The sequence below is a fragment of the Corvus kubaryi genome, unplaced genomic scaffold, assembly GCF_017639235.1.
Source record: "Corvus kubaryi isolate FWS band 111438036 unplaced genomic scaffold, C.kubaryi_AGA036_p1.0 138, whole genome shotgun sequence".
NCBI lineage: Eukaryota > Metazoa > Chordata > Aves > Passeriformes > Corvidae > Corvus > Corvus kubaryi.
In genome coordinates this window covers 15,646,981-15,662,315 of record NW_024580672.1, presented here as the reverse complement: position 1 = coordinate 15,662,315, position 15,335 = coordinate 15,646,981, and positions in this window count along the sequence as shown.

The window sequence follows — 15,335 nt, the reverse complement described above, 5'->3', positions numbered from 1 at the left end:
GCCCATCCCGCCCGTACGCCTGCCTGCCCTGCGTCCTGCTGGTTTCCCTATCCCTCCCCTGTCCCTGCCGGTACCCCGCTCGGACACCCCCCCCGGACTCCCGGCTTTGCTCTGGCCACGCTCCGCCTGCCCCGCGGCTGCCGGACACAGAGCCCCCTTCCCGTACGGCAGCGCGGATGTCCCGGGCAAGGGGTGTCCGTGCCCGGCAGACGCAGGGCAGGCAGGCGTACGGGCGGGATGGGCTCCTGCCAGCTTCTGGAACAGAAGTTGCTTCTCTTTACCCCTGGAAAAGGCAAAGTTCCAGCGCTGTCACCATCATTCTCCTTTGGAAAGTAATTAAATCCCCTCCCATTGGAGGTCCCCGTCGGGGACAAGCCCCACGCTCGTAAGCCCCCTGCCTCCAGCGCCTCCTCTCCCAGCCTCGGCGGCCTCAGAGCCCCCATGTAAAACCTTCTGGCTTAAGGGATGATGCTGCCAGCTCCGTGCAGGGACTGCAGCTGTAGCTTGTCCCCTGCACCTCTCTCTTGCCAACCCTCTTTCCCCATCTCCTCCAGCCCTGCCAGACCAAGCCACTGAATGGTTGGGAGGTGGGAGCTCCAGCTCCCCTTTCTGACTTCTCTCTGCTGTATTGAACAGGTCTCTCTGGACTTTTAAAAATGCAGGCAGTAGCTTTTACGGAGTCTGGTCAAACCCACTAAATCTAGGGACTGCTCTAACTATTAATGCTGTGAGTACCGTTATTTGGTAACGAGCAGTAAAGTACGTGAAACATCAAGAGACTGCAACGCCCAGTTAACAGACTGAGCAAATCCCTGTGCAGGTCCCATCTCCTTCTGTGAAACCTGCTGCTAGGAACTTGTTTGGTTAGATTTCCATTTACCTGCTTGTCCCTCTGTTCTGCTCTGAAGCTGTAAGACTGCATTTTACTCCTGTTTTAAACTTCTTAAAATAATGTGGAGCAACCACTGAGTAAATAAAAACAATGTCCCCTCTCTCCTGCCTTTTAAATCATTGGCGTGCCTTTACAGCAGCACCAAATGTTCCCCACAGCACTCTGGGAGCAATTGAAAGGCACAGTTATTTTCTTCCCCCTATGTATTTATTCTTCTAAGACTGCTCTACTGTTCCAGCTGGCCCATAAAAATCCGTTCTAGGCTTAGGCTTGATTTACAAGGTCACAACCTGGGAAAAAATTATTTATTTATTTACACACTGTTTATTTAACCCTGACTAAAGGCCACACACCAGCATGGACCTGCTGCTTGGCAAACCATTCCCTCGTGTTCCCATGGACTTTGCTTTGCTGCTCGTCATGTGCTGGACCAAAGCATGACCGTGTTTAGTGGGAAAGGAAGGAGGCATGACATCTTCAAGAGCAGAGGGAATGAAAAGCAGAAGGATTGTTTCTAGGAGTATTTTTCCAGGTCTGGCATCTATAATCCTGATCTAAAAAAAAAATTATAATATGCAAACAGGTTTGTGGAGCTGTAGGATAGAAACAATTTTTTCTTTTCCACATTTAGCTGGAACACTTAAAGGAAGTACGAGCCCCATGGTGCATCATTGCACCAAAGCCTTCACAGCGGAGATGCTTGGATGAATTCTGTGAATGTGTACAGTCCATTTTAGCGAAAAATCAGCCAGAAAAATTCTGATAAAATCTTAAATATTTTTCCCAAGATGACACTGAAGCAATGTTGGGGATACCCTGCAGCTGTTTTACTTGCTATTCCTGGAGCACCATCCATCTGTCATCTGTCCAGACCCATTATTGCTGTAATATCTTTATACAGTTAATAAACACCATAAACTAATAAAATACCAGCTCTTTGCCTATCAAGCTGTCCTATCAGATCTCCAGCAGGAGGTCTCTTCCCACCGTAAGAGAAGATAAGCTTAAAGGTTGCAGGAATAAAGGGAATTATTAGCAAGTATGCAATAAAGCAGAAGACACATAATTGTGTGTTGCTTCTCCATGTCTTTGTTGGTTTGCCACGCGTCAATCTGGAATGCCAGATCAGAGCTGGAACCAGAATGTCTTTGGGAAACAATGCATCTCCAAAGGAAAAAATAAGCAAGTTTACGAATTCTGTACAGAACATCCCTCTGGCCCTTGCAGCAAAGAGCAGCCAAATATTCACTGTAGGCTTAACCTCTTTCAGAGCATTACCTTTTGCATATCTTGTTTAACTCAAAATGTCCTTGGTTTTTTTTTGCATTTCAGAGAGGTCTTTAACATGATTTTAATACTGCCTTTTGTTTGCATATTATTTAAGGATGTTATGTTAGGTCAAGAGAAGAGCTTACAGCACTGACAAGGTTTGTTTCTACTTGCTTTCCAGATCATAGATTTTAATGAGCAACTAATTTACTTTTTCCTCTGGAAGTCTTTAAAAAAAACTGAAAAGAAAGTCCAAACTCTCAGTAGTTATTAGGAGACATCAGTCTTACATTGTATAGAGGATAACAGGTAGATCCAATGAGAATCAAAATGTATTGCATTTGAGGAACCCTGTTGGCATGAGCTGTGAAACCTCAGCATTTCAGGAACTGAAGTGGGCTACATGGGTATATTTTTAAACCCAGTCTTTTGAGATGCTTTGCACAGCTTCCAACTTGTCTTCTTGCCTCTCCCTCTATCCAAAATAGATTGCAGGATGAGGGACCTGCTGAATGGGTTCTGTCCCTATAAGCACAGCGCTGCCCTGGAGAATGTCAGCAGCACCAGCAGTGGGGCAGGAGACTGGGAATGGTGCTGGACACTGGGACTAACCCCTTCCTTCATTGTAGCTGTAGCTTAGGGCAGTGGATTTGCTGTTGCCAGGTCTAACTTGTTGCTGTGGGCCATCCCTGAATCTTCAGGGCTGCTCTGAGCTCTGCATGCCTTGTGATGCCCCTTACGACCCAGAAGGATCTTGTCTTCCTTGCCCAGTCTTGGTCCAGTCATGCCTTCATGAATGAAATTCAGGGACCACCATCATTAACATAATGCCCTCCAAAAATATGAGCAATTTTTCTCTTAAGGCATAAATCAAAGCCCACTGAAAAGCCTGGAAATCCTCCCATTGACTTCAGTGAGCCTCATGTTGTCATTCCTTCTGCAGAGAAAAAGGACTGCGTGAAAGCAAATTAAAAATGCATTTGCTGTCCATTTTTCTTCCTGCTGTCTTCCTAAATCTCTTTGCAAACTTAGCATGCATCTGATAAATCATTTTGTGTTTGCTACCTGGACAGTTGACTAAAACCTGCAGGAAAGCGGTGAGAAACAGCTCTGTGAGTCCTCATGTGAAGCGGTCAGGCTTCACCCTCTCTGTGCTGGCCCAGGAAGAAATCGTCACTTGTCTCTGTTCACACTGGGCATTTGTTATTAGAGAAATAGAGACATGATGGAACATTGCCACAAGATCCATGTCTCTTGTTTTTAAAATAAACATGTTGGCTTTGACTTGACGTTTATTTTCCATAAATGCCTCAGCTTCAATTCGGCATTTCAGCAACAGCGGGAGGCTGTTATCCTGTGACAACATGCAATTCCATTGACATTATCTCCTGAGCACATGTGGCAGTGCTCCAAATACCATATGTAGCTGATTTTAGTTAAACAGTATGACGAAAATATAATGCAAAGGTATCAAAGAACAGAAGTGGCCCTACTTTCCAGCCCTGTGCTGTGCGTGTAACACCATCATTCCGTGGGGAATGCTGTGTACAAGTGTGAGCTACCTTAGGAAGCATACCCTGAGCTTGACTTTGGGGGTCCAAAGTAGTGAATGCTTGCTAATTCCTGTTCCCTCAAGGGCTGTGGCTGATGTGTTGGTTAGCATGTACAGGACTGAGCACATCAACATTTTGAAAAGCTCCAAACCAATCTGAACACACATAAATAAATCCTGACACTCTGGAACACCCTGTCACAACAACCCAGCCCTTGTTTCGAGTATTTTTGTCATCAGGAGACTGTCTTACAAGCATGCTGATTCATTAATTCCCTTCAAGTGATAAAAGAGATGACTATCTGTCGTTCTGTCTCTCTCACACACTGAGCACAACAGTGCTGAAGAACAGCCAAGTCAAGTTTCTTGTCTCCTGAAATCTGTGTTTCATTGTTGCTAAAAAGTCAAAATTCAGGAAAAGGCTGAGTTTGACCAACACCAACACATTCAATTCTCCCAGAATTGACTTTATTTGCACTCTATTATCTTTATTTGCAATCTATTATTAGATTATATAATCTACTATTAATAATGGACTATTATTAATCTGTAGCAATAATAATGTGCTCATTAATTCAAATTACAACCAAGCCTTTAATTGCTCAAGTAGCCAGCTGTCTCTGTCTGCATCCCCCTATACTTTCTTAACTTCCAGACTCTTTCACAGAGACACTGGCATTGTGAGAAAAGGCTGCCTCTTTTTTAAGCATCAGCAATTCCTGTGAGAGGGGTGGCAAAACACTTTTATAGCAGGCCAGAAAACCCTGCAGTGGCCACAGCCTTTGTTTATACAGACAGATTGTGGTCAGAGATGAGAGCAGAGGAGTAATGACTGAGTCCTCTGAAATTTTACATTAGTCTATTCTTGCTTCAATGCATACTGGCTGCAAGAAGTTGCTTTATTTCTCCATCCTGAAGCTTACCCATCCGTAGGATGACAGTAGCATGCTTTGGGAAACTCCATCTCAGATTTTAACTGGAAAAAAACCCTGATGCTTTAAAAGCACATCTCGAGCTGTGGGCTTGATGAAAAAGCACAGCAGCAGTGTTTCAGTCCAGCAACATGCTGGGTGGCGAAATGTGGAATTCAGAGACCATTTCTTTCCCCTTCACATCACGGATAACTAGAGCACATAAACAAGTGCCTGGAATGTTCAAAAAGACTCATTCAGTATTTTCAGATGTGTGGGAAATCTGCATTTATGTTCTGAATGGCAAAAGACTGACTGGAGGAGCATGGCTGGGGGTCAGCTCCAGCTGGCTGTGGTGGTGGGTGATGGTCGCAACTGATTTAGGGGTCTGGTCAGCCCAGTGCTGTTGGCTGAGTATCTCCAGATGTAGTACTGAGGCCTTGGATTCTGCAGGGAAATGGGTTAGGTCTCCCACTGGGAGAAAATACATTCTGGATTTTTTTTAAGCCAGAGAAGTCAGTTGTGGTTCATGCTAACTTAGGGCAGTACCATGGGAAAGATCTCTGAACAGCTAAGATTTTGTCGCAACATGTGAAGAAGTTAAATAGTTGTTCCTTTATTTTGTGGCATTAAGAGTTCCTTTAGGAGCTTTTGAAGGATTCTGAATTGCAAATTTTAATTTTGAAACCTATCTTTTTGGCAGTTTATAATATTCAGTGTCAGGCTTTTTCAGTGACTGCTTTTATTTGGTGCAAATAAATACAGGATTAACTGAAAGAGGAAGAGATAGCAGGATGCATCAGTGTTAGCTGGGGGTCTTGCAGAGCCATGTGAGACTGCTATCAAGTAGCATATGAAAACACAGATGTTAACAATAATCTTAGAAAAATATATTACAACAACTTTAGTCTAATTATGTCTTGTTCTTTTTTCCCTAACCTAATGCTTTGTACCTCTCTGATAAATGTCTTTGATATCTGCTTCTGGATACTGCTGAAAAAGATTAAACCTCCTTAACCGCAATCTCAAATGTAGTCAATGCTTGTCACTGAGTGAAAACTGCTCAGGTTCAATCATCACAGAATAAATAGTTGACTTGCACCTAGCTCAGATGTGGGTGAGCCCGCAATGCACTGCCCTCACTGACTTGCAGACCATCTGAGCCTCAGGCAAGTGGGGAAGGAAAAGTGCTGGAATCTGTGGTACCTCCTCCTAAACACATTCCCAGTGTTTAAAACAATACTTACAGTAACACATCTGCCTCTAATGACCTTTTACTTATTACGAGACACCTCTGCTGACCATTTCTTGGTGGAACTGGTACTGCTTCTTTGGATTAAGATTTTTGTCACCTCTGCGTCCTTTGCTTTTCAGTAGCTGTGGACCAGGACATGCACCTTTTATATTTATTCAGTCTATCAAAAAATCATCCTAAGATAGTGATAAATTATGTCCCTTTTCACCTGTTTGCTTATCCATTTGTCATTACAAATTAAACTATGATATTCCAGCTCTGCAGGTAACATTTCTGATGGCAAATTCCCTTTTAGGTACCACCTATTGGGAAATCTCTTCAGTCTGCATTTGGCAACAGACACCTGGTATGGTAAGGCGAAGTGCTCAGCATTGCCATTTCCTAGAGGTAAAGTGGATAAATATGTGTTCTGTACTTCTGGAAATCTGGTCAGAATTTAAAGCTATGTATCTACATCTTTCAGTAAAATTATTATGGTTTTAGAATGTAGTTTTAACTAGGAAAAAAGAAGCTGAAGCGACTCTGAGTCTGATTTTGGTCTCAGTGTCTTTCTTTTCATCATGACTTGTCCCAGAGTATTTTTTGAGCTAAATGACTCTCCTGCATGTAGAGCCCCGTGTTGTGTGGGCATTGGAGTCTGACAATAGTCTGGGTAACAGACCATGATCTGGGTGTCAGTCCAGTGCTGGCAGCTCCAGCCAATCCCTTCACTGTTCCTGACACGCTGTGCTGGTGGTGCCAGGTCACCAAAGGCTTTAGCATGGACAGTGAAGCCACAGCACCAGCAACACTGGCAGAGTGCAGGCTCTGATCCAGCCTGGTAGTGCTGGGTCAGATTTGCAGGGATTTGGGGAAGACTGGAGGGGACTCAACCCCTTGCAGGGTGAGGCCATCAGTGAACTTCCCCCACACCCAACAAAGTCTTCCTGTCAGAATCCTCTCTAGTTTTGTTCAATGTCTGATGAAGCAAAGTTGTTATTGAGTGTTATCTCAATTTTCATTGTAAGAGCCTAATTTTGAAGTCGGTTTAACCAGACCTCCCTTTCCCCCCTCCTCTTCAATCAGCAAGACATCTAGTAATATACAAATACCTCACTGTGGCTTCAAGCTAAATTCATTTATGACCAAGTAACATAAAGGACACTTGCAAGAAATTCTTGATACGCCTGCTTTTTATATACAATGTTTTTGGACAAAAAAGGAGATCAACCTTTTATTTTTTAAAGTTTTCTCTATTAGCTGTTATACTTAATGCATGTAACTCTCTCATTTCTGAGTAACAAAATCTTGTATCTGCCAACAAATTTGTAAAGCATTTGTAACAAAGCCATAATTGTATCTAATAAATACTCTCTTTGCTCTCACTGGGCTTTTGTGAGTCTGAATAGCTGTGAACCACTTTGCAGTCCTCATCTGAAAGGTCTCCTATAGACAGAATATTATGACTATTTTAAATAGAAGAACTGCTATTGAGGCACCCCTGTGTTCAAGCTGTTCTTGACAGTTACCACAGACTGCAGCCTTGCAATCTGAAACTGCTAAGCTTGTAGTTAGCTTGGCTATTGTCACTCAGCAAACACCTTGTTCCTCATGATTTATTTATCCTTCTATTCTGCAAACTGTCCAAGAATGAGTTTGGTACTTTTTACTCCTTAATTATTCATAATTATTCAGGGAGATTGTTTATGCAAACACATTTCAGGCCACAGGCTCTCTATGAACTCTTTGCCTTCCTGATGTCTTTGCCTATTTGATGTTCCTCATGTGTTGTCCACAGACCTCATGGACCATTGCAAACCATACCATGTGGCATTGCTTTTGTTCCCCAAAGGATGGAGTCTCCAACCCAGGAGAGGCACATCTGGAAGGAACACAGGAGGGCTTCTGATGTGAACATGAGGGCATCTCACTGTTTCCCAGGTGTAGGCAGCTCTCATTCAACTGCTTCTGAAATCACATATTTTCGGAGACTGGGTTGGGCAGCTGGCATTGCTGTCAACTTTTTACTTCAGTTGCTACTGGCTGTTGCCCTACAGTGGGGTTGGTAGTTTGGGTGAGGTGGGAGAATGACTGAATCTGACCTGTGGTACAGGCGTGCTCTCCTACAGACTTAATCACGTGTGTTAGGTCAACGTTAGGAGGGAATCAGTGGGTCAGACAGGATAAATGACTTTGCCTAGAAGGAACATTGCAAGGTTGGACTGTAACTGGTGACTTCAGCATCTCCACTGGTGTTTGGCCTGTGGGATTGGTGCCTCTGATTGCAATGAACTTGTCTTTTCCACTTTATGCCCATTTCCTGCGCTTATTACTCTTGGCACCAGTTATCATACCATGAAAGGACATTCTTGTGGGAGCAGGACTAAGGGGGCAGGGCTGTTATTTCTCCCTCAGTGAAAAGGTCTGATAATCCTGACATGCTGTAAGGCCTCTGGGGAGTGGTGACTGTGCTTGCATAATCACCACGAGCTACATGCAAGACATAAAGTAATCCCTCTACTCTATTGAAAATAGAGTAGCAAATAAACACCTGGTATGAGCCTACTGGCAATGCCTGTGTCCAGGTTTAGGTGCCAACTTTTAGAAGTATGTGAGCCTAGTGGCGTGATCCCAAAAGCAAGCAGTGAGAACAACCAGAGTCCTTGATACTGTAGCTGGAGTGGAAAGACTGAAAGAGCTGCGTTTGTTTACTCCAGAGACATCACTAAGGGGACACAATGACAGTGTAAAATGTTCCTGCAAAGAAGAGAGGAATAAACTGTTCTCTGCTGGATACGGGAGAAGAAGGAATGGACACACATTATAGCAAGAGCCATTTAGGCTGCAGCAGAGACAGCTGGACTCAAGTCTGGGATGGCTGGGAAGTAACTTTATGCAATTAAGTGAGGTCTCAGGTTAGAAGCATCACTGAATTTTAGAGTTTAAACTTCTCTTACATGTAGTAAAGAGAAATGTTAGTTCTGGCTGTGCTTCAAGTCTCTTTGAAAAAGCTTTTCTCTCTACATTTTCTAATGAGGGAATCCAGCTTCCTACATTAGCCAATTCATTTAAGTGCCTGAAGTTAAATGGGATGAATCTGGGCCTCAGTGACTGGCCTTTAGCCTATGGCTCATCCTCAGACCCTGTGGGTCCTGTGTCATGGTCTCCAGTTTCTGCTTTCATCATTGCCTTTCAACTTCTTTGCTGCAGCAAATCTTTGCTTCACAGAAGCTTGAACAACCTTAACATTATAAGTATTTTCTGCTCTTCAGGAAAGTTAAACATTTGTTTACTGTGCCAAATGGTTTAATTATTTGCTCTTTGAATATATAAACATGGTTCTAAAGGCTTTATCAGCTAAACCATTTTCCTTCAAAAATAATTGATAATGAGACATTTTGCCTACTGGGTCATATTCCAGTGTTAAGTGCTAAAAAGCAGATGAGGGAAAAGACGTTTTAGTCTCAGTTTTCAAAGATTCTTTAGAAATACAATCAAGTAGTTAGAAAAAGATGCCATAGCAACCCCATAATACCCTGACTGCCTCACCAGGTCAGAAGATGCAGCACTAACAAAAGTTTTTCTATAAACCCATTTACTGTGAACTAAGGCATCGTCTTAGTTGTTTAACACCAAACACTGTTTTGTGGCAAAGATGCCCTCCCTAGAAAAATCATACTGGCCTAAAACTCTTGAGGTTTTACATTTAGAAAAACAGGTCTTTCTTAAATGGTCTGTATTCTGGTCGGTTTTTTTGCTTGTTTGTTTCCTGGTTGATTTTTTTTTTTCCCTTGAGCTTTTGGGCTGTGCTTGCTTTGCTTTTCATGTTGTAAGCCTGCAAGAAAATAAAAGGTGAGTGTCCTCAATGAACTTTCTGGAGCTGAAACTGAAGAAAGCATGGAACTGACATTTAAGACTGGAATCAAAATACTTCCATTGGAAAAGCTTCTGCAGCATGACAGGAGGTCTGTAACATGGCATATCCTATATCCATGCTTCCATAGTCCTTTCATGGCAGGAATGAACGCTGATGGAATGACTGCAAAGCATCATGATGATGATGATCGTGATGAGTCATCTAATCTCTCTTCTCAAGTCTTTCCTCCTGTTGTTAAGTTTCAGCCAGGGCTGACAAAGGACAAAAGATGTCCAGTAGAATAAGCTCCTATCAATGTAAATGAAAGTAGTATTTGGGCAGAGTGAAGAAAGCCTACCAGTGCTTCACTCACAGAAAGGCTGCTGCAGAGCTTCTTTCACAGCAGATATCCAAGAACACACACAGCAGAAATATATTTGAAGTTAAGCTCCCCACAGTTTTAATTTTCAGAGGAGTAATTGCTTAAATGATACGTGGTTGGAATTATGGCATTTAGAGGCTCTCAGTTGATCTATTGCCACCTACTCCTCATCCCTCTAGCCCCAAGTACTTTGAACCCCTTTGCTTCCTATCAACAAATTCAAACTGAAGAAAAGTTAAAACACCTCCTGGGAATTACATTTCTCTGCTCTGTGTTTGTTCTCTACAGCCAATCTTTACTTCATACTCGCCGCAGTTATTGTTACAAATCAGGACTGACTTTTTTATTTTGATTGCCAGCTCAACCAGATCTACTTGATCCCTTAGAATCAAACACTGTTTTTCTTCCAGCTCTATAAACAGTGAAGCTCCTGGGCTCAGCTAGACAGTAGCTACTGCTCTTACACTGCTGTAAAGGCATGAGCTGTATCAGAGCACAGCTTGCTCCTGCAGCTGCCTTGGCTGCAGAGGGGTGTTTGTGTCAGTAAACTAAGCACACATGACTTGGACAAGAGGCAGGCAGGAGCAGATAAGGGGCTGTTTTTGCAGAGTCCGTTCTTTGTCCGTGGCCGTGTTTTGGTGAATGAAATCATCGCAGTGCAGACAGCAGTGTGACTGAGCAGGAAGGGAGCCTGGTTGCCCCTTAGTTACAATCCCCACTTGGTTATGTGCTCCCAGCCTTGGACATTTAACCCTTGTGTGGCTTCTTCTCTGAGCAGTAAAACTTTGTGTAAGAACAGTGGCGTGTTGTCTGGAGGTGGTGAACTTTAATACATTTAATGAAAACATATATACTAAACTGACAGATACTTAGGAAGAAGAAGCAAAAACTTCTCCAGCATTTTCCTCATATGTGTGACAGAGAAGGAAGAAATAACATTTTTCGTGTGCAAGATTTGTCCCTCCAGTATGAGTGGGAAGCCAATAACTGGGATATTTTTAGTCCCAGTGCTGTGAACTGCTTATGGCACAGTGTAGCTCCAATATAAAAAATATACGCTGTCCCTCTTCCCTAGATGCAACACAAATAAATCAGTAGTTTCTTAGCTGAGCAGTTCCCACATTTGTTGTTTTGGTAAGTGAAATGGAGATGGTCCGTCTGTGGGTGCTGCCCACCACATGGGGACTTCATGCCCAGCAGGAGCCATTCCCAAGAATCCCAGCTGGTGAACTGCGGTGTGCCCTGCTGGGCTTGCAAGTATGTGTGCCTTCAAGGGAGGAGCTGGTTTTGAAATTTTAATTGACTGCACGCGTTCTTAATTTCACAGGAAGATGATTGCAGGAAGAAAATGGGCTCAGGTGAGCTGTGAAGGGAAAGAAAATAAGCACTGTGAGACAGATAACAAACCTGGTGTGCTGCTGGAGACGATTGCTGTGAGCATGGACGGGGAAGAACTTCTGTGCAAGGGAGTGTGTTTAGCAGTGTGTTTAGCAACAGAATGGGAGATGTCCTGAACAATGGCTTTGGACAAGACACTTGAACATAGCTACAGCAGCTGAAGAAGAAGGAGGAATATAAAGAAAAACTTCCTTCTAGTGTGATCTAGTAGGCTGTGGAGCAGTCTTAGAGAAGCAGCAGAGATCCTGAACAGATCACAAAGCAGAACACAAGTGTGGTCAGTTGTGCTCAAGCAGAAAGGTACAGTCTACTTCTGCCTTTGGAATTCAGCGTAGAAGGACTGTCTCCTTTGAGACAGAGAGAGAGATGACACTGAGACTAGAAGACACTGGAGACTTTATTTTGTGTAAACAAAACACCCGTGGATGGACTGATCCCCACAGTTCACTAAATATGTTGGGCTGGACTCCATTATTCCTTATTGTTTGATATGTCTTCCCTGGAAGCTCAAAAATAAAGCTCTTCATCAATTAAACAATGCTGGATGGAGTTTTAAAACCTTGCTCAAGAGCCACATCCAGAAACTCAGGCAGCTGGCTGGATCTGAGCTACTGGATTTTGACTTGAAAACAAAGAAAACCTTCCTATGAACTGAGAGATCTGTTATTATCAGTTTGTCTTTTGTCCGAAATGAACCATTATCTGCTTCCTTAGGATCAAAGGAAAATAACTCATGAACACAAGAGAAAAGGAAAAAAAGAATCTTTTAGCAAGATAACTGCACATTTTGAAGCAGCCTGTTGTCAGGTCATGGCATGGTGTTCCTATGTCACTGATCTGAACAGTGACAGAGAAGAAAGGTTTAAACGGGGAAAAAGGTTTTAAAAAATGAATGAGCTCAGAATTTTTTCACAGACACAGCCTTCTTGCAGTGATGAGCACACAGGGTCTTCAGGCTGTGACTGTTGGATTTGTACACTGCCTCTTTAACTCACCCAGCCTGAGTGGACGGAGAGCGCTGTGCCATGGCTCACAATTTAGCACCTGCACTTATTAGCACTTTTAATATGTTCCCTTCTACATCTTCAATTTTTCACCTCTTTCATAGTCTCAAGGCATTAGACTGTACTGTATGTTTGATCCACAGGTTCGTCTTGTACCTTTCTTGGTTGGATGGGTTGAGTGTGGCATAGTAGCCATGAGGAAGAGTCACTTTGCAGGTGTTAGGTCAGGCTGGAACAGCTTCCCCTGTACTACTGTCCCTCAATACAGATGGGAAAGTTTGGATCATCTCATCAATAACAAATTATTTGTCTCTAATTATGTTTTAAATTCTGTGCTCCTCAACACAGTGAACTCTCTCAAGTGTTTATTGCTGTCCTGGTTACCTTTCCCTCACTGCATCAGCCATGAAAAGAACCCCGATTTTTTATCACACTCATTGTCATGACAACACGTTTGTGTGCTGCTGCTTGTCATTTTATAGCTCTAAAGCTGAAGAAACAACACTGCTGTACTTCAACCCTATGAGCCCCAGTACTTTATGCTCCTGTTCTGCCCTGAGCTCTTTCCTAAGCTCATTTAAACTTCTGTTTACTTCCCCTTCTCTAGGGAAAACAGGAGGAAGGGGCCAAACTGTTAAAGCATGGGTGATGTCAGGATGGGCCAAAGGGGGAATGAAGGGAAAACAAGAAGTGAGATTAAAATTGGAGACAAACCTCCTCTGCCATAGCACTGATATATGGGATAGTTCCTCCCATCCTCTTCCCACTTCGGATTCATAAACATGACAATATGTTTAGAAAATCCATTGTCTGCCAGCCTTCCCTTCGCTGCAGAATGTTACAATTTCATGGAAGAAAGGAATCCTATTTTTTGAGTAGCTTTTTTCTTTCTTATCCTCAGATTCTCCATTGGTAACTGAGGAAGGAATTTCAGCCTACTTTAATATGCTGTTTGAGACAGGGATTATGCTTCCATGGGCATGGGTTGTCTTCTAATAATAGGATCCTGGCTAGCACTGTATTCTGGCTGGTGTTCTTCTAAGCACTAAAGACCCCATCTAAATTATAGAAAAATGCCAGTGATTATGTTGATAAATAGGACAATCCCAAAGGGTTTTAAATAGCACTTCACAGCTTTGACAAGCCTGCCTCAAAATTTCCTTGTAAATGAGAAAGTTAACACCTGGCTGGGAAATTTATTAAAATTGCAAACGCTAATTTGCTTCTAGCTTGACTTGGATCACTCATCATCTGCAGGAAAACTGCACACAGAGATTTGACCCAAAACACTGAATTATTTGAAGAACACTTCCATTTCAAGAGTATCTGAATTGGTGAAAATGTTACTGGAATTAATTACATTCTTTAGAGTTTATTGATCAGAGCCTACCTTGATGCTACAGAACACTCCAAAGTGGTCTAATGGATGTCTCCAAGGACTTTACTTGTAATCACTGCATGGAAAGTTCCTGTTACACAATTATACTTTTTATTCTTTCCTGAGAGAACTAGTGCCTCTCCTGGCACTTGAAGTGCCATAGCAAAAAGCACTTGAGACTACCTTCTGTGACAAAATGAAGTTGTGCTTGACACACAATGATGTGTAACTGGACATGGAGTTATCCCTGGGAAAAGAATGTGCAGCCTTAACCTTCCTCCCAAACCACTCTTGACCATAGGACTGTTTTCTGCATTACTAAACAGAACACAGAGATTCCTGTTACTTTATGGCCACTGAAAGGGGACTGAAAAGCTTTTCAGCCCCTGGCAAGTGAAAAGAGAAACATAATAAGATCTGGATACTAAGATAGATGGAGTGTCCTTCCTTTGGCCTGATCCTGTGAGGATATAAATCAGTCATCTCTCTGAGTTTCTTTTACTGATTTGGTACCATCACCAGCACAGCTGCTGGGTTTGGGAGGATCCTGGGGTGCAGTACCTGTAGCTGTCCTCACCTCAGCTATCCTAACTCCCAGTCACTGTGGCTCACCAGGGTGACAGAACGGAGCAAGGGAGGTGGATTTTATCTTGTGGAGAGCTTCTTGCCATCCTTATTTTCTGTAATTTTGTATAAATGGAACACAGTCTGGCCCAGTACAACTATCTCTGTTGAATTTCCCCAGCCCACCCCAAGTCCTGCCCCTCCTGGTGCATGACCCAATTTGTTCCCATACCCCAGGGACACAGACATCATCCCAGTGGATCTGTTTGGATCTCTCCAGCTCTGTCCCTCTGTTGGGTGAGGCCATTTGGCTTCCAGGACTCACAGATCCTCCCTTTCAGCAGCTGATGTTACTTCAGCATGAGGAGAAAACAAAGTAGGTTAAGCTTGATTTTAATTAAACATTTCCTGCTTTCACAATGGAAGTGGAAAACACATGTGGGTGTCTCCTCACACAGTGTGAAGGACAAAACAATGCTCTATAGGAATGGCATAGATGTTAAACCCTTTGGCACATCTTGTCCAGCTCACTTTCCTTTGAACTCACACTGGGGGGATGTACTTAAAATGCTTCCCTCATGCATGTGTCACAGAGTCCTGCAGACGATGAGGAGAAACAAAGATTCATGCATGCCCTTTCAAACAGAAAGGATTCTTCACAAAGACAGTCTGTTTCACCTAGTTCCTAGCCCCATAAGGAATGATAGGATGTGGAATATCATCTGGATTCAGCCTCAGAAAGAGGCGTGATGCTTTGATTTCAGGATGGCTGTAGGGAATCGATTGTTTCCTGTAACTCTGTGTGTACAAGTTGTAAAACTTCTGTTTGGGCAAAACCATTAGTGACTGCAAGATTCCTCTTTTGCCCTCCTTCACTCTTGCCACTTACCAGTAT